Source organism: Centrocercus urophasianus, unplaced genomic scaffold, assembly GCF_019232065.1.
Source record: "Centrocercus urophasianus isolate 14NV4802_14NV808 unplaced genomic scaffold, USGS_Curo_1.0 seq_14, whole genome shotgun sequence".
NCBI classification, from domain to species: Eukaryota; Metazoa; Chordata; class Aves; order Galliformes; family Phasianidae; genus Centrocercus; species Centrocercus urophasianus.
In genome coordinates this window covers 40,859,622-40,879,002 of record NW_024884586.1, presented here as the reverse complement: position 1 = coordinate 40,879,002, position 19,381 = coordinate 40,859,622, and the positions used below count along the sequence as shown (strand labels likewise).

The 19,381-nt window shown below is 36.0% G+C and overlaps 1 long non-coding RNA gene across 1 annotated transcript; it reads right to left on the bottom strand.

The window, feature by feature from the left end:
• Nucleotides 1-1,343: 1,343 nt before the first annotated feature.
• LOC122158040 lies at nucleotides 1,344-19,166 on the bottom strand. Its single transcript, XR_006168116.1, has 3 exons — nucleotides 19,054-19,166; nucleotides 9,134-9,237; nucleotides 1,344-6,382 (listed from the first exon to the last, which is right to left on the bottom strand). It is a non-coding gene; the product is annotated as an uncharacterized LOC122158040 (long non-coding RNA).
• Nucleotides 19,167-19,381: the final 215 nt, after the last annotated feature.

The following is a 19,381-nucleotide window of genomic DNA, read 5'->3' as shown; positions in this document are numbered from 1 at the left end:
AGTTTAATTAAATAAATTTTACAAAACCATAATCATATTAACCACTGGGACAGTCTATCCATGAAAAGAAAGAGCAGAGAATAGAGAATGCTTTTTTTTTTTTTTTTTTTTTTTTTTTTTTAAAGATCTATGTGCATCCTTGTGTAGGTAGGACCTAAATATGTAGAAATGAATGTATGAAACAGAAAAATATGGAAACGTAACAGCATGGGCTTCAGATTCCTATTTTCCAGCCATTTTATCTCTGTTAACAAGGAGAAAACACAAATCAAGGTGAAGTCTGAGAGACCTGGTAACCTCCAGGTCTGTAAAATGACAGTCTAGCTGATGTCTCATGTTATGTTCAGACTTGAATCATCAATTACAAGCTAGCATGTTGCCTTTTCACACTCAAAACTATAGTTAATCCAATTCAATACTTATAGTATTAATATCTCCTTCTGTAAATGGGTAGAACAGTCTTGATTTGCTATACACATGGAAGATTATTTTCAAATTGTGGAAAGCATTTTTCTGGGCAAAGTAGAAAAAATAACCTGTGCCTTGATTTCTCCACTTGTAATCTGAGTTAATGATTATCACCTTATTTGATGCTTTTGGTACCTGCATGAAAAGGAAAATATAGGTATAATTACTTTTATCAGCAGGTGTATTTCAGAGGATGGTATTCCAGACTAAACAGGGAGAGAGTTAAAAGAAATCGTAGAATCATAGAAATCAATAAATTCTCCCTGACATCTAATCTAAACCTTCTCTAGCACAACTTGAGGCTATTTTCTCATGCCGTAAATGATTCTTTGTAACTTATTAAATTTTATCAAATGATAAATGAATAGACATATATGGAAAATCTCAGCCTGCAGGACAAATTTATTTGTCGAGAATTCTACAAACAATGCTCAACAAGTATTTGATGATGGAATAGAGTAAAAACCCTGTATGTGAACACATCACCATAGTAGTTTGAATTCATGTGTGGAAAAAAACATTCTCCGAAAAATGTTGAACTAAAACCCCAAGTCTGAATGCTAGTAAACTTTGGGGAGGAAAAAAAAATGAAACTGACATCTCTGTTTTGATGTGAAAACAAGAAAAGAGAAGAACACAAGAGATTCTGTCTAAACATTGGGAATCATTTCTTCACAGTGTAGGTGACTGAGCACAGGCACAGATTGCCCAGAGAGGCTGGGAGATCTTCAAGAGCTGCCTGGATGTGATCTTGGGCACCCTGTTCTGAATGTTCCTGCTGGAGTACAGGCTGGAGCAGATGGACCCAGAGATCCCTGGCAGCCTCCTTCTGTGATTCTATTATGTTCTATATACCCATTGTTTATTAGTTCATATTCCACTGTTGATTTTTTTTTTTTTAATTATTCATAGGATACGATGAAAAGAATATTATGTGAGCAACAGATCTGAAACTCATAGCACTGACAGTTCTAACATTTTTATTATTGCTGTTACCATGATTATTGCTATCACTATCGCAATCTCAATTGCTATTACTATTAATTCTATTAAGGTTGACACAACCACAAAGCCTCTTTGAAAAGTTATTTTAAACAATCATTACTTTTATTGTAAGTGTGCTTTCCACTTCTTTTGAATACTTGCTTTGAAATATATTTACATAGTTTCAGAATCTTTCCTACATCTTCCCCTGGCTCCATCCTGGGCACTTTTTGACCTCATAATCTGTTTGTGCATGACATCACAATCTGTTGCCATGGAAAGGGTCGTAGTATCAAACAAGTAAGATGGTCAAAGGTTGCCTTGCAGAAGAGAGATAGAGATTTCATAGGAGAAATCCATTAATACTTAAATATAGTGCAATGGGAAATATTATATTATCTTTACCCAAATCAGTTACATAATTTTAAAGGAAGCACTCAAATAGTTTGAGTTCTTATATCCTGTCAGAGTCCTCTATTTTCAGAGGTAATAGAAGTTTTATAAGCATATGCTTTTATATATATAAACAAACTGCATACTGTGCATGCTATAATATCCACTGCAATTTACCAAGTGTTCTCTTAGCATTCAGAATGAAATGTGACAATTTAATCTGGTATTTGTGCAACAATCCCGAATCCAACGTAGATTTCCTGAACAACCCACACCATCTGTAAGTGGTAGGTTTATTGTTAGTATTGACTGTCTGGAGTACTGCATCAGTTCCAGGCTTCCAACCCTACATACTTTCAGAGTAAGTTGTAGGACACGACCAGAAATAGGTCATTCCTGCAACATAAAAGAGCAAAGAATAAGGCACCAAGAAAAGTCATGCAAGTTCAGATTCTCAGCTCTTTCTGCTATTGGGGGTATTAGAAGTCTTGGAGCAATTATTTCTGCCTCTGGGAGAACTCCCACTTGCACTCATCACTGCATCCCACGCACCTCAATGCAGCTGCAGCAGTAAATCTAGATTTCTAAGGCTGTGGTATAAGCAAAACAAGGAGTAATGCCATGGCAGTTGTTCTGTTCTGGAAATTTGTTGTTCAAGTTTGCTGCTTGTTTTGGTTAGCCTAGAGCTGATCCTGTATGCATAGCAATTACCCTTTATTACGCCTTTGAAATTAGGCAGTGGCAGGATATAGCAAAAGTAGTGTTGCTTTAATGGTTGAAAAGCTTTTATGGACTATAGGTGTGGCTGTTTGTTTGTGTTTATGTTCCTAATTTGTAGTTTCCAACCTCACTGAGGTACCAGGCCTCAATGAACACTGGGCCATAAAGAAGGTTTACTTTTCTGTTTATTGAAAAATAGTGAAAATTCTTTAAAGCAAAAATGTACATTGTCTTTGCTTTTATCACAGTCACAGTAGCTATCTTTCAAAATCATCACGTCTGAAAATAACTCATGGTTTTTTTTCAGGCTTTCAGAGAATTTTTCATCTAAAAAAATATGAATGAGAAAGCCTCAGCGTTGAAGTATTCAAATAATTAAGGATGTCTAGAGGCAGAGTGTTAGAACTGAAATACATTATTTTTTCAGTAGCATTAAGGAAGGAAGTTGAGTTTATCAAGATTTGGATGTTGTACACATTATGCAACTGTCCTCTATATATTCTACTAAAATCACCTATATTTTCTCTATAAAATAATTTGATTGTTTGATATAACTAGACTCTGCCTGCTGTTGGCAAGAATGAAAAATACATCATTGCACATATCTCCAAGGTAAATTGTTCATCAGGGAAGTGTGCCTCTAGGGAATATTTTCTTAGGAGACCCATGAACAATGAGAGATTTTCCACAGGGTATGCCCACAGGGTAAAGTGTACTTCAAAGTGAGAGATCCAAGATGAAATGAGACTCTTCAAAGGCCAGCTCCACTTCCCCTCTCAACAAGACAAATGACTTCAAAGGGGAACCCACCAAGGTTGTAAATAACTTCTCCATAATACAGAAACCTTATTGAAAGCAAGTTCTACCAGTAATATGATATTTTTTAAGAAATTACCCCAAACCAGGTGGGGTCTCAATGAATCTAATGTTCCTCAAGCAAATGTATGATCATCTAGAAGACTTAGGGAGATTAAATGTGTACTGTTCATTTCCTTCTCACTTCTCTAAACTTATAGCAACATTTAACAGTTACAGGAGTGACAGCCTAAGAAACCATGACAACTAAACAGCATTATTAGGGACTCCAGGGACAGCTTGTGTCTAGGGTCCATTACAATCAAGTTAGCTACAGACCAAAAGTAAGTGAGGAACTACTAAGTAAGGCTCTATTTTTACATATGATATTATGTATCATTGCAACTATCTAAATGAGTACTTTCAGACTCAAAACTTTATTACAGCATCATCAATGACAGATTTTTGTAATGACTGCTAATAATCATTCTCCAGATCAACATCTTATGACAAGTCAATGCTTCCATATATATCTTTGTCCAGGGAGAGAATTTAAAAGATAATCATAGAATCTTAAAATGATTGAATAAACAGCAACACTGGAAGAAGAAAAAGAAAAGAGAAAACATGAACAACAGAGACCCAAAATAACCCTTGCCATTAGCATCGCAGAGAATCCTAAGTAAGGAAAACTACTACTGAGCCTGTCAGTGAGATAAAAGGTAGCGAAGGTTTGGTATCTCCCAGGTAAAGGTATCTCCCAGCATAAAATCCAGTCAATTTCTTATTAAACCTGAAAATCAGCCTCTGATCGAGCCCTAGAAAGATAAATATAATCCTGATATATTTGTCCAGCTCCAGAGATCTGTTGTTTAAGAAATTAGTGCTGACTTCATCAGATACATCATAAAGAAACATAGTCTTCTATTACTCACCATTCAGTCTCGCACATATATGCTTTCTAATGGAAAAGAGTCATACCCAGTGGCACCAGACTATTGATATTTCTACTCTATTGTTTAAGTAATGCGCAACATTTAATATGTCAAATGGCATGACTGTTAAAAAAACAACTAATTACTAGATAATCTTCTCACAAATCAATTGTACTGTACTAAACAGTGGGGGTTGTATACATTATGAGACAGCACTACACTTAATACTGGAAGTCTTGAAGAATCTCAGAGGCTTATTTTCTAAGGTTTATAGCCTGGTTTGCTGAGAAAGAAATAATAATAATTGCATTACTTGTATGCCTGATCAGTACATTAGTATGTTTAGAAAAGGTTGACTAAACAAAAGCAAATCTGAGAGGGAGGCAAAAATCATGAAGGTATGTAGTTCTTGCAGATTTTATGAAAACTGACAGCTTTGTGGAGCAGAGAGAAGTCACAGACTTTTTTGAACCTCACTGAAGGAATAGCTACTGTGTGGTTCAATACTTGATTGACCTCAGAGTTGACACTGGATCTCCAGGTCTAGAAACAGAATTGTAGACCTATAATCTGTGGATCACATGTGGAAATCTCTAAATTTACCTTAAGTAGCTCCAGTCTGAATACTTGCTTAACTGAAAAAGTTCTGGCTGAAAAAGTGCCTTGTGATGCTTTAAATATCTTTCACAAATATTTGAATCCAAATATTTTCTATTTTTACAAATGCTCATCGGTTCTCTGACAAGAATTGCATTTAATCCTTTTGCGTGGCTTTTTATGAAATCATCCATAAAAATGTCACTTGTGAGCTAAAATCTAAGTCCCTTTTTCACCACTCCCCTCCCTGAAGAAAAATAAGATTCCTGACTTTTGAAAGAAACAGCTACAGTACAGATTAATCATGAGTTTCACCCAGAATCCTAGGAGGCTCTCAAAGGCACCCAAACTGTCTAATTGATGTTTTTCCATAAATTTTGTCTAGCAAACATTGACACAAATAGGTAAAGTGTGGTAAAGTTATGACATCTTTATCAAACGCTCTGTTCTGATTTAATTGAGAGAGTATGGCATGTGCCTTATCACAGAGGACAGTCCACCATTGGAATAGTCTTACCACAAAATAATTGAATGGCAGACTTATGACTCTACCTATATGCATAATTAGATATAGTAAAAGGCAAACATGAATCAGAATAAAGAGAAAGAACAAAGATCACGTTGACTGTGACTGTTTATTTATGTCATGTACATCCCACTGTATTTTACAGGATGCCTAGAACAGAGTGAGGTCCTTACTGAAGTGTATGAGAGGTAAATTTCTTGTGTCTTAGTCATTATTAGATCATAATTCAAAATGGAAACTTGCATTTGATTGTTGTGAAAACTGAAAACTTCTAGCATACTTTTGGATGCTAAAGAAGCTTCATTGCTTATAGATTTCACTAAATTTTTATGGTCATTGAATGGAACTACTGTTAATAAACGGAGTGTTAAAAACTGAAAGCATCACGTGCTTTTTTTCTCTATGTCATGCATTCTAAAAATTGAAAAATATTCATAGGAATAATAAGTAATAAATCTAAGTGGAAACTTTGATTATTATGTTTTCTTCATTACTTCACCTTCTTTGAAGTTTTATACCCAAAAGGTACCTAACTAATCATCAAGTATTATTTTACACTTTCAGCCATTCAGGAAAGAAAGAAAGAAGATAAATGACATGAGCTCAAGGATGGAAATAGCTGCTATACCAACAGTGAATAACCATTACAATTTATCCAGCAGGTTGAAAGTTGTGCAGTGAAGTTACCTCCAAAAAAGCTGTGGGTTTGCTGCAAATGCCTGTGGGGAAAGTCATATTAAGTGTAGCTTACTATATTGTTGACCACATCCTGGTAGACTTCATCAACTGGTGTACCTGAAACCAGCTGCAGCTTGTCAGCGTGAACTTAATGTACATGCTGGCTTTGCATATGTGGTTCATTTTTGATGAGGCTCATCTCATGCAGGCTTGCTGCTCTCCATTTCTTGTGCGCATCAGTCAGGTGGTCATTTCATAGGTTGACTTGTGAATGCAGAACCTAGGGCTGAGCAAAAGCATTTACAGCATGATACACTCCTATCTGTAGTCAAGTTTTAAGATTTGAGTTTCTAGTTAGAGCCTTGCGGAGAGTTTCAAACTGATTCATATTGTGCTTTACATTGCCGGAAGTCAGAACTGTGTTACAGTTTTCTGTTCTTGAGCTTTCATTGTGTTGTGCCTAGCACAAGCAGTTTATACTGATTACAGTGGTTGTATGCATGTTTGTGTGAGAGAGAGAGCTGTGTGAGAAAATACAAAGCTCAGATGCTGAACTCTGGCCTCAGAGTGCTTATGTTGAGTTGCAAGGTGGTGACACCCAGGGTACAAAAAGAATATATACTATGCAGTGCATTTTTATTTTATAATCTACTTTACAGCAGCTGAGTGACTATCATGTGTCTGAATGGAAGCCATACATATCAGTTCTATGTTTAAAAACTTTGAGGATGCTCTCATAATTTTTCTCAAAATAAACCACATTACAATCAAAACCTTGAGCCTGTTTTAGGTGCCACGAGGTGAGGATATATATATATTTACATATTCATTTTTACTTCTTTTTGCTTCTGGAGTTTGCACTGTAAGTAGGACATACTTTCAAGATCTCTGCAGTTACAGGAGTAAAATTAATTTGAAATGATAAAAGCTTAGATTCCGACATGCTATCTTGACTTAAGAATCTAAACACCTAAGGAAAGCATCTAAACATTTTTTATATTGTAGAACTTGTGATCTGAGTGTGTATAGGAAGCTAAAGGAGATTCAGAGGGGTTGTGGAAACTATTCTGTGCTTCCCAAAGTTCAGAAAGAAATTTTAAAAAATGGTGGTTTTACTGTACATCATACTTTGTTGGAATTAGAGTTAGAATTATAATTACTTTAATATGACCTTTTCATGCATAAGAGGAGCAAAATAGAAATATTTACTTAAATTCTGAGGTTTCACACTGGGACATGTGAGCTGTGAAAAGGTGCAAGTAGAAGGCATACAAATAATATTCATAAAGAAAAATATTTCAGTGACAGATAATGAGATAGTGCACTAAGATGCACTAAGAGAAATCCCCATTCATCACTGAAATACAGGTGAATCTATACAGGAGTATCGTAGCTGCTGAACAGTGAATTTTGTATTCAGTGGGAATCTCTGAATGATGTACTCACATTGAGATCACTCAATAATCTGATATTCATTCATTTGTTCCCCATTCTTATCTTGCTGCCAGGCTGGGTGGGTTTGGGAGGCCTTGAAGAATGAACCAGTGATGAGGAATCTCTTCTGCCCTGTTGCAGTCAGAACAGGGAAACCACAGACTGTGGATGTGCCAGAGCCTCAGAGAAACAAGAAGGTGCAAACCATCCTGAACTGAAAAAGTCAAATATTTTGCAGTAACCTTGGCTTCTCCTGAGATCTCTTCTCCATTTTTGTAGCTGAGCCCCATCCAAATTAATTCCCAGAATTTCACATTATCACAGCCTGAGGCTATTGGGCTGCAATGAATCCTGGGAAACTTGTTTCAGTAAATCTTGATTCTAAAGCTGACCACATCTTGGACAGGACCAAGTACTGCCTGTCTAACAGATGTAATATGCAAATGTTGGCTGTGGTTTTGGTACAACCATGTGTAATATCTTACATGTTCCTGTTTCACAGAGTGTCTATGAGTCTAGAAGATTAGGCCTAAAAAGTTTTGATATTTTTCCTTTTTTTATATCTGAATAATGTTTAATCAATTCAAGTATACATAGCAGTTGGGATGTCCGTCCTAGAAGCAGCAAGGGAGATGGGAATTTGTTGACCCTATTCTGAATTTTCTAAGTTTTAGAACTAGTGGTAATTTTATACTACATATACTAAGTACACTACAGGATATTTTGCTAACACAGATGAATTAAAATAAAGATGTCCTTTGTGTAGATATGCATGCAAATGTACATAAATATAATTTAGCAAGACTGTGTGCATCAATTTAGATATACAAATATAAGTTGGAGCTCCTTCCACTTTCAGTCCCTATGTTTATTTATCTTAGTGTAATTTTCATTATTTTGTATAAATGATGTTTCAACAGAGTGATTTAGTGTATGCTTCACTTTAAGCTCATAGAACATGGTCAGTGAATTGAAGTTTTAGCAGTAATAGATTGTGCTAATTTGGTGGACAAAGAAGGACATTTGCATAGGCCCAATCAGTCTGGCAATTTCTTACTACCCAAAGTAGAGAGCGGAGGCCGTGACCAAGTAGAAACAAAGTATGCTTCTATTTATAAATAAATAATCAGGCCAAAATTAAGAGAGGTCCTGAATGAAATCTATCAATATCTTCTTTATACACTGATATTAAGTGTGTGTGTGATTTTGACTGATTCTGTTTAGATAAACAAGTTGAAAAGAAGGATGCTGATCATGGTAATAGCATAGAATCCAATGCAAGCAGTGACAGTCTGGTAAATTTAAAAAAAATCTTCTGCGTGTCAAAGAGTTCCTTGAGTTTTCTGAATGTGGCATCTTAAAATTAAACAAAAGCATAATTTTTAGGTCACTACTAGAGTTACACGTACACTTACAGAAGCACTCCTTTGAGAGCTAAATAGGCCAGAGAAAATATAGTTTGTTTGAAAATCACACTGGCACTTGTGGTTTAACCTGGCAGGCAGATAAGCACCACACAGCACTTCATGTTCACCTCCCCAGTGGAATGGGAGGTGGGAAATAAACAAAATTTGCGGATTGAGATAAAGACAGTTGCTGTCACCTGTTCTGACTGTCCCCTTTCCCAGTTCTTGTGCTCTCCCAGCCTCCTTGCCAGCAGGGCAGAGTGAGAAGTTGGAAGGTCTTTGACACTGTGTAAGCACTGCTCTGTAACAGCAAAAACAGTATGTTATCATCATTTTTCCCCTAAATCCAAAACACAGCACCACACCAGCCACTGCAAAGAGAATTAACTCTATATCAGTCAAAAATCAGGACAATACTCATTCTTTGCGTGTTGGGATAAACTCCCATTCCCACTGGGTTGAGATGTGGACCACAAAAAAAAAGTCTTGATAGAGTTCAAGTTGGAAGAGACCCGTAGGGATGCTCATTTCAGTGCATTAGTCGTTGTTAAGTGAGAATTCCTCTACAGCAATACTAGGGAAAATAATTTCCTATCTTATAAACTTTTTTCATATCTATTCAAAGCTGTTTGGACACAATTCTGATAGGATAGACATGCATATCAGTTTATTAGTGTAAATCTCTTGGCATCAATACTGTCTGAAGTGAAAGCTTCTTAAATCTTAATTAATTGCACTGATTGTAACTTTTCTCCTATTTATTTGCTCAGTTATATATATCACTCACTGAGGAGCTTGCTTAAAAATAGTGAAAATAGAGGAATAGAAACAGAGACAGAAAGAAAACACAAAAGGCAGGGAAAACATATGTGAGAAAGGAGGAAAAAGTGAACTAACTGTGGTATGTAAAACAAAAAGAAAGAGATCAGAATGAACCAGAGTCAATGGAAAAGAGAATAAGTCTAGAGATATGGCAGGAAGCCTGGGGGAGGCCTGGAGAAAGAAAACTACAAGAAAAGGATATCAGAAAAAAAAGGAGGGGCTGAAAGAGGAGGAATGTAGGACTAGAGATGGTGAAATCCAGGATTACACTAAAGGGAAAAATTGTATATTTTATTTTATTTTTTATTTTTTTTACTTTACTGGTCAGTAGGAAAATGTACATTTTTATTCTCTGTTGGAAAACCTATTAAACTGGCTCCTGATGAAAGGGTCTCCCTTATACTTGTGGATTGAAATTTTCCTTACAACACCTTGACTTGCTTTGGTAGAAGTATTGTTAGTCACTGTAATATTATCTCGTGAAAACATGGTCTGCAGAGAAATGGATGATGAAGTGCTCCTAGTAAAAAAAAAAATAATTTGTAACTAAATTGCATGCATGCAGAAACACATATGTTTTTTTTTCCTCAGATGGCAAGAATGTACTGCCTAAGTGGTGTGTAAAAATTTAAATTAATTTAGCCAGTTTTAATATGGTATTGCCAACTGCTTTTGTTACAAATAAATATTTAAAGATCAATTTTCATATACAATCAAAGCTTAAGAACGAATCATTTCAATATGCCAAGATTCCTTTCATTTCTCTGTCTCTCTTCTCCCCTCTCTGCCCTTCCATCAGTGGCTAGCTATTAAAGATAAAATGGTTGTAATCATTATTATAATAGATCCCTCTGCATGATCATTCTAAGTGGGCCTAATCCTCTGCTTTTCTTGTTGCATCGCAGTATCCTACTATGGGAATGGAAGTGATGACACAAAGGATTATGACTACTGGATATGAAAAAAGAGCAGAGTGGAAGTTACTTTTTCTACAGAAGTGCTTAATAAACATTAAGTTTTGACACACGGCTGACAGAAAAAAAACCCTACATGGCATGAACTTCTTTAGCACAATGTTTTCCATTGCATTTTTTCTGAAAATACAAGTTAATTAAAACACACACAATACCCTACTTTTGAATTCTAAGTATGAGACAAGGCCATACCGTATGCATACAAACTGTAAGAAATAATTTATAGGATAAATTCCCCACAAGACCATTCAGGGAGAGGAAAAAAAAAAAAAAAACCTAAAAGAAAGAGAGAGAAAAAAAGACCTGGCTCTTGACACTAAAGGCTTAACATCAAATGCGGCCAGAAATCCATTTTCACAGTTTTATTGCCCATTCTGGACGCTTCATTTCAAAGGGAAAGAATTTGAATTCAGACACATAAAATTCCCTTTGTTCTCTTGCCCTCCAGCCTTTGGTGCCAGTGTGGACGGTCCTATAGGGAGAGGTTGAGATCAAAAAAACTTTCAGCTTAGATACCTGGCCCCAAATGATGCCCCTTGGCATTCTTAATTAAATCAGCTTTGCAATAGATTGACAATGCACTGTCAATTATAATCATTTATATTAGCAAACGGAGTATTTTTAACACTTTGGAAATAGCAAAAGTTCAGTAGACCTGGGGAAAAAAAAAAAAAAGCTATACAATTTTACTGCTTGATGATCACATAGAATGTAGTACATTGGATTGTAGGTCACATAACATTTTATCTTAGCACTGGGTAAAGCTGATGTGATTTCGCATATCTTTTCCCATCTGAAAGGACATTTCCAGTTAGGTTCATCTGGGTTGTTTGTTGTTTTTCTGTCGGCTTCAAAACAGAAGTTGAGTGTAGTGCAAGGGGGCAGGAAGGAGGGGACATTGCAGCCCTGTGATGGAGGGAACCTTTGTTATAGAGAAAGGGCCTGATCCAGAGTCTACTGCACTGGAGGGAGGTATTTCTATTGATCTCAGTAGGCTTCGACCAGTACCTGCAGAGATTATTTTCACTGAGAGTTCTGAGGTACTTTTGATATTAAAATCTGCACAGGAATATTTATGAAAGGAAGGTATCTCCTTTGGTAGCAAACGACATCCTGACTTGTACTGATGAATAAGGTACTTTCTGCTTTCTACAGTGTTATTTCTTTATGTTTTAGCCTCATGCCTCTTTCTATTCCAGTTAATTTGGAATAGATACAGATCAGCTTTCAGGCTTCAGAGTGTAAATTGATCACCTGGAGAGGTCAGGAAGGCATTTTTCCCTCTCCACGTATAGCACTGCACAGGAGATTAGAGGTCTGTACAACAATGCCTATATTTCTACTTTCTGTGGAGTTTATAGCTACTTTTTCCTTTCTTCTTTTTGGAACCCGCTGACTCTGATATTCATTTTGCTTCAGTGAGTTATGCATGACTTTTTCTTCAAACATTCATGTAAGTTGATTTTGATTTTCCTGTATGAAATAGGATTCTACCATCAGATGTTAATATAGGAGAGTAGATGATTGCTTCGATTGCTTCGTAGCAGATTATGTTCTTGTTTCATGGCAATAGGTGGATACCTTCTTTCTGTTAAAGTCTAAAATATGGACAATTTTTAATTGTGAATCAGATTTATTTGTAGGGAGGCTATCAGAGTAGCAACTAAAAAGATTATTAGTAAACTTGAAAAACAATCTTTGCCATAACCCGCATCAAATTTGATTTATATTTTTAGGAGCTATGAAAAAGTTGTTACAACCAGGAAATACTGATCGTGTGTTGCAGATTTAACCTTAATTAAGACACTTTTCTAAGCCTTAAAAGTTTATATTTCAAACCCAGTTAGGAGTGTCTGACATTTCTCGCAACTAAATTATTTTCAAGTTACTGAGGATTAAGGAACTTACATAAATCCTATCAATTTTCGGTCCAGAGATAGGGGGCAAATTTAAAAATAAGAAAGAAACTGAAAAAGTAGTGTCAGCTGACCTAAACTGTGTAAGCATAAGGACCTGAAGTTTGGGAACTGACCTTCAGAATGATCTGGCATAGGTTCCTCAGAAATTGTTCTTGTGAACCAAAATCAAGATTAGCCTAGCCAGGACCTGTCCCCCAACTATCATATGCACAAAAACTGTTACTTCTCATTTGGTGAGGTCCATTTTGCAGTGTGCCTTAAAAACACCTTGAATTGCAGCACACTGAACCACTGCTGGAAGTGAACTGTGGTAGTGATTCTAAACACATATACTCTGTGATAGTTTATGTTACTACGATGATAAGTAGCTGCAATGTTCAGTTACTAGAGCTTTTAAATAAATGCAAAATAGATTTCATTACAGTAGCTGATTGGTAGTAGAGATCTCTTTAGACATTGGTGTGTATCTGTATATGTACAGATATATGCTCTCACTGCTGAAGTCAGAGAGTCATTCTGAAAGTTCCTACTTCCATTTTCTCTTAAACTCCTTTTAGCTTTCACTCAGCTCTCTTCATACTACTCTTTTTCTTCTTCCTATGAATGTATATCTAATCCAGGACTTTTTAAATCATGCCTGGAGAGCCAGCTGTTTCCTTTAAACATGCCACATGAGGACAGTCATTGAGCTCTGTAGAATATTCCTCTTTTGTTCTTTCAACTAAACTCTCTTAGCAATAGCAAATTTGCATGTCAGGCTATTTTCTAATTTTAGTATCACTGGACATACTCCTCATAATTACAATTTCCATTTTCTTTTGAAAAATCTTTTTTTCTAGATAGATTTTAATGCCCTGTTCTATGATTTCATCAACCAGCCTAAGTCTTTCTTGGAAATCAACAGTGTCAATAGCAAGATTCTGTTGAGCTTTGGGGACTCACTGAAGTGAGGAATAGCCTCAATTTATATTTAAGCAATAAATTTGCAGCTGAAAAACTAACAAGCAAACAAAAACAGCAAAATGAGGAGCATAGGGAGTACCATGGAATCCAATAACCCATTAACATTATTGCAAGTATAAAAGCATCACAAAAACAAGTACCATTACACAGTATTTTCTTCTGATCTTCAGATTAAGCAGAGCAGAAAACAAACAGTTTTCAGGAAGATTCTTGTTTCATTTTGAAATTTAGTTAATCCAAAAGCCAATTTAAATTTTAAATAAATCTTTAAATAATTCTGCTTATGTATTTTATCACAACTTATTTTTATGTATTCAGTGAAGGATTAGTAGCTGTTGAAATAGTTGATTTCAATACACTCAATTCCTTTTAAGGGTCGATAAACCATGGCACTGCAATGGATTCAAAAGTTTCATATTCTGGAATCATGCTAAATTCACTTTGAGCAAATGTTTACAATGAAGGAGAAGATAAGATATTTGATGATCTCATTTAAAGAGGGTCAGATTTTTTTTCTTGCCTTTTTTTTTTCTTTTCTTTTCTTTTTTCTTTTTTCCCAGATAGTTTCTATGCAGAATGGGAAACCTAACAAACAGAGACTGAGAAGAGTTTTACTGCGGATGTGATTCCTCATAGGGATTATATTTCAGATATTGAGTGATTCCATTTCCCTTTTTGAAGCAAATTCCTTCATTGGAATACATTTTTCATGATGCCTCTGTAATTGTGCAATTCCTATGGTGCATTAAAATGGCACAAGAAAAAAAAAGATCCTCCAGAAATCTTGTTAGGAAATACAGTATGAAGACAAAATGAAGGAGAGAGTGATACATGAATTACAGGTTTTGTAAAATGTCATAACAGAATTTATGGTTCAATAATTTTAAATCCTTGAATTTTAAGTAAAAATAATGAGGCTTTGGCATTTTTAAATGTTCTCCTACCTCCCTCCCCCCAAAAAATAAATGCTGTCATCAAGAACTGATTACACGCAAAACTATGGTCTGCAAAAAAATCTACTAGAATACATCCAGAAACAGGAAAGAGAACTTCTCCCCCACCCATTCCAAGTGGATATCTGTGAAGATTTATTTCCTATGTAGATCCAATGGTAATTTAGGATGATAAATCTTTCAGAGAACTCTCTGCAGACCTAGTGAAAATGTATGCCTGAAGCTAATTTTCTCCAATGGTCTGGCTTTTCCTTTTCCAGTTATATTGGCTTCTGAATTGTCCAGTCCTTTGTTTTCTAGTGAACACAAAAGGGATTTTGCTTTTCAGAAAAGAAACAGGGGTTTATTTGTCACAGTATCCATGAAAATGGTCCTGTCAAGGGGTTCCTGTAAGTATTCATACATATAGAAGAAGACTTCCATAGAATTTCTTCTTTCTGTTAAAACTGAAAAGGAATTTTAACATACAGTTATATGAAAAGAGTTTGGAAGAGAACAACAAAAAATATTGTTTCCCACGTATAAGCTGTACCTAAACCATTTGTAGCAGAAATACAGAGTAACAGCTTGAACCAGCGATTGAGAATCTGGTAGAAAGACAGGACCAATCCAGAAGAGTTCAGGTGCATGCAATGTACCTGAATGACTGGAAGGGGTGGAGCCAGGATCCACCCCTTCCCAGACCTCATTTAAGGGTTGAAAGGTTGGTAAAGAAGGTAAGGGTATCTTGCTGGAGATGTCTGCCTACTTTAGGTCTCCTGAAGGTGAATAGCTTCTCCCTTTTCTTCCTCCCCCCTTTTGTTTTTGCATCCATAGCTGCTGCACTTGTTTTTTCCCCTTACTTGCTGCGTCTTGGGGCTCTGCTAACATTGCTGAGTTTTCCATCACATTATAGCATTGTATCATTCTAATCATGGTTATCTAACCTGCTCATAAGAATCAATCTAGATTCCATCATCTCTTTAATTAGTGCCACAAAGCTTACAGTTCATACGTTCTCTCTGGCTCGTTATTTCTTCTTCATAGTGTGGAGAAGAAATAATTCCATTCCTTTTCTAGACCCCTACTAGTTCTTACTACCTTGTCCAAAAGTCAGGCGAGGAGGTTTATCCAGACATGGTATTGTACTTGCAACAATATTCCATTTTAGAATAGACTATCAGCTCAGAGCCTCAATGCATTCTAGGTGACACTTTTTCAACATATATATTTTTTTGATCAAACATAACATAACTTGCTCATGGTGAATATTCATACAAAGTACAGAATTTGTTCTTGCTTCATCATACCTTACTTTTTAAGGCCATTAGTTAGCCTGATTGATTTTTAGAACATTTTATTAGTTTCTGTCTCACACTGTATTTAGTGAGTTACTTACTGTCGTAAGTTATGGAATTAAGAACCCAGGTCCAGAAAAAGAGTTGTGTCAATTGATGTAATCAGTATCAGTTAGTTGCAAACTTAGTTTTGCTTCAAGCTAAGTCATGAAAAGTCATACCACTTTCCTCTAAATGGAGCATGGGTCTTGGTATGATGAGTTGATCTATGTTTTAGTTATGCTGATTATGACTTTGAAAATAGTAAAGAAGATGAATATGTTCTAAATATTCCTTTTCTCCTGTCTCCCCATCCTCCTCTCATCTTTTTCCCTATTATCCTACAGAGAAATAAATGAGCATTGCCAAAACATAAAATAATTGAAAGGTAAGCGGTAGGAAAGAAAAAAGCACATCTTATATGACTTAGGCTGTGTTTATTTTGGAAGATAAATGAAGTCTGATTTGGGTGTTTGTTTCTGGTCTAGGATAATATAGTCAAAATCTAATCTCTACCTATGAGTATGTTTCCTATTTAATTTCTTTGTTACCTAAAATACCTCATGTAGTATTTTTTACTACATTTCATTTTTACATTCCATTTGGCTCTTTAAACTTTATCTAAATAGGGTAGCACATCAGGCAAGCCAGAAGAGCAACTCAGCATAGCAAGAGAACTCACATCGTTTTCATAGCTTCTCTAACAAGAGTACAGTGAACTCTTAAAAAGAACATTTACCATGGCATTGTGCAAATATCTCATAGTGGAAAATGCTTTAAGCAAGGAAATACTGTGGTAAAATCAATAGCCCGGAACATTATTGTGCTTTCTAACAGCACCCACTGTTCAAGCAGGGGACACATATAGATATTTCCACATTTCTTATGTCCTATTCGTGACTATAGGAATCAAATTACATATAGGCTTGCAACAAAGATTTATTTCTTAGCCTGTAAGCTCTTCTGAATTAAGAATTTGTATTGGTTCTGGTATCTGATCCAAATCCTACTGAAATCAGGCATGATCTTCCCTCCTCCTCAATCAGCTCCAAGACAGATCTGTAGGGGAAACTGAGCAGTATGATTCATTCACTTCTGGTTTTGGTCCTGTCCTCAAGACATGCAAAAGGAGCGGGACCATACCACTGTGGTCAGACACAGGGTGTGGAGTGGTCTCTGTGAGGTAAGGAGATGCCCTGGGGAACCTCACTCCCCAGCAGATGTTGTCTCACACCTGTTGAGGCTGGGAGTGTTTTAGCTTATGAAAGGGATACACTGAACACTTTGAACATCCTGATGTGTTTTGCCTTTGGTTAATCACGGCAAACTTCTGTATATTCCAGTCATCATATATCAGGAATGTCACTGTTCTGGCATGCTGGGCTGCAGCAACCAGAAATGCAATGCAGTCTCAGTTTTAATGACTCCTCTTAGTCTGTCAGAGCCATTGTGCAAATAACACAGAAGTTAAGCTACAGAGCTGTTAATTTTCTTTTAGATTTTGCAAAAGAAAACCAGTATATGCACAAGTTAGATCATGCAAATTCTTAAAAAAAAAGTCATCTTTTTGTTTCAGGGTGTCACACTTAAAACTAGTTGTAGCTTCAGAATATTACATTTTGGAATTTTTCTTGCATGTAAAACAATAATTCTGATTTTATCTTCTACTTGAAGAAGTAGAAAACTGCTCTGTATAATTAGTTCAAGCGCTGTTGCGTGAGATAAAGTAAACATTTGTCTCCAAAAGGGGGAAATGTTTGAAATGTACCTTTATGGTTTTTACCACTTCTATGGCATTGTGCTCTCTAAGAACTGAGGTCATATATGACACACAAAATACTTTGCCAACATCATGTATATGTTAGGATTATCCTTTCAGATTTATTATTCAAGGATTTTGCTTGTAACATTTTTTAAGTACCATGAAGCCTGTGTATTTTAAGTATCCTTTTGTTAAATATGTGCATGAGAAACTGAATATATTGTAAGTATATAACAATAATGAACCTTTGCATAGCTCAAATATTTAGCATGTGGCCAAATAATTTAACACATAGGCAGATAATGACCCTAGTTGCAAATAAACTTGCTTTTGACTTCAAGAACATTATAGAATCATTACTGTGGAGAGAATTTGGATATGTTTTTGTTGTATGCTTAAATGCATTTTGGAAGCAGCTCTTTAGACAGCCAGTCAAAGGTGAGGAAAAAGTGGAAACTATTAGTTAAAAAGGATGCCATTGTAATTTTTTTTCCCACTTGGATTTTTGTCCTTTTCATACTGTATTATTTGTAAGCTTGCCTAAAGTACTTTATGCAAGATTCAGAGGGGGAAAAAAGCCACTCTGTATAGTATTTAAATAATTGAATGCTGTCAGAAAGGTGGGCTTTTGATGAGTCTGCAGTTTTGTATTGAAAATCAAATATATTGTAAGCATAGGGAAACACAACTGAGTGCCCTGAGAGGGTTTGGTGTCATGGTCAACATTCAAAATTTGCATGAGAGGTTATTCAAAAGAGAGGTAGCAGACTTCCCTATTGTATTAACATGGTAATGCAATTCTTTGTGTCTATTATCCTGATCCACATCAGCTCTGGTATGCACAGAGTCTGGATTTTTATGAGCTATATGCTTTTTGCAGAGATATTTTATTAACCCAATTAAGAATTTTATAAAAGTAAATTATATTTATGTTTGTGTCTCCTATTTGCATTCATTAGGGAACCTAGACCACCTCCGGTGACTTCACAGAGGGCTGGTCAGGTCCCATCTGTGTAAATCTTGTAAGTTGTCATAGACTCATTGCATTTGATTTACATGTGAAACCTGCGGACTGAGCACAAATGCTAACCAGACAGCTGATAAATAACACAATACCGAAGCAACACTTCTACATTTCTTTAACTCTTTTTTTTTTTATATGGATCTCCAAATGTTTTTCAGACCTTAATGAATTAACCTTTGTGGTATTACAGCAATCATAACCAAAATATTATTGCTTATATACCTTATCAGGTTTAATAATTTGCTGCTTTATAATGGGGTAAGACTCATTGTACCAGTTTACTTAAATACAAAACCAGAAGCTGGTCCTGTCCCAGGGATCTCACAGCTTAAAGGCCTGACTGGTAATTTTCACAGCTTGACAGAGGGAGTCTTTTAAACTTACCACCCATCTGCTGAGACATGTCCATGTAGATCTGATGCATGTGAAAAACAAACAAGTTCAAACTACCCAGGAAGTGGCTTAAATCCACTGTGAGCTTGTTTTCGGGCAACTACTTTCGTTTCACATTTGCTTGAAGCACGTATGCAGGCAGTTATCAAGGCTCAGCTGAGGGCTGTACCTCAGCTGCTTGTGGCTGGCCTACTCATACAGTCTCGTGCAGCTTCTGATGGCAAAGACTTAAAAATGAGGCAGCAATTCCAGATTTACAGCCAGAAATAAAATGTATAGAAAGCTGACTGAATCAGGTGTCAAATCCAAGAGGAAAGGT